Source organism: Asparagus officinalis, chromosome 4 (genome assembly GCF_001876935.1).
Source record: "Asparagus officinalis chromosome 4, Aspof.V1, whole genome shotgun sequence".
NCBI classification, from domain to species: Eukaryota; Viridiplantae; Streptophyta; class Magnoliopsida; order Asparagales; family Asparagaceae; genus Asparagus; species Asparagus officinalis.
This window is the reverse complement of record NC_033797.1, coordinates 100,481,517-100,482,818: the sequence shown is the minus strand read 5'-3', so window position 1 is coordinate 100,482,818 and position 1,302 is coordinate 100,481,517.

Below are 1,302 nucleotides of genomic sequence, written 5' to 3'. Positions count from 1 at the left end.
TTATTCAGCCCAACTACCACCATGCTGGAGTCCACGTTGCGGCCACGTCAGAGTCACGTGAGCTGTCGCGTGGGAATATTGGCCGGAAAAATGACTCCGGCCAAACTTAAGGGCTATATGACGTCGGAGTCTACAAAATATATCAATTTGTCAAGAAATACCAACATGTCATCAAGTGTCTACAAAATATACCAATTTGGCCATTTTGCCCATTTAATAATAATAAAAACTAAACTAGGGACGACATCACGTGAGGGTAATTGAACCCGACCCGAATACGAAAAACCAAAATTGAACTGCCCCAAAATTGGTTGATTGAGTCGGTTTAATCGGTTCAGACCGTAGTTTGCTTAGCCCTGGCTCTAGTACTTTACCAACCTACCCCCATGGAAATATCTCCAAAATCATCCCCTCCTCCGTCACCACCGACAACAAGACGCAAAAAACCTCAGTTGAAGACAACTTCCTCCTCTCAAACCCCTCATTGCCTCCCTCATTAAAAGCAACCAACAATATCAACAAACATGGTGCGATCATCTCATTCAGTGTGGTAGAAATATATATCGAACCATTCGTTACTGACTCTTCAATTGCTTCGAAGACTAATTTTGGCAAACCCCTGAATAAGTAATTTGGGGTTTCTAATTAGGAAGCTAATGTGGGGGAAAAATCCAGATTTCGTGAGAAAGAGAAAAAAAACCTACCTATCTTGATGAGAATTCTTTTTTCTCCTTAACGACGATAGCGCCATCATAGGAAACGACGATAGAAAGAAGGAGTTGAGTTGGGAGGGGGAGAGTTGAGTAAGGATGAGAGAGGAAGGAGAAGGATAGTTAGATAGTTTTTATTTTTTGATCAAGGTAGAGGGGGTTGAAACGTAAAAAATCTATTTAGGGCTTTTTCATAAGTGAAATAAGGACAAATTTTCAAAACAGTGCCATTTACAAAAATATTCCCAAAAAACGATCCCTTTCAACAATATTCGTCAAAACCGACCTAGTTTCAGCTATCGGGCTAAAACTAAGTCAGTTTTGACAAAAAAAATATGAATAGTCCCGTGAAGTTTAATAGTCATTTAACTAAACTGCTAAACTTCATGGTTCAAAACAACTTCAGGGCTGAAACGAACTTCACAGGACTTGAAGTCCTGTGAATTAGCAGCTTAATTAAATGGTTACTAAACTTGAGAAGTCTCGTGAAGTTTGAGAACTTCTTTCGTTAAAACCGACCCAGTTTCAGCCCAATGACTAAAACTATATCGGTTTTGACAAATATGATCGAAACATGTCGTTTTTTAGAAAT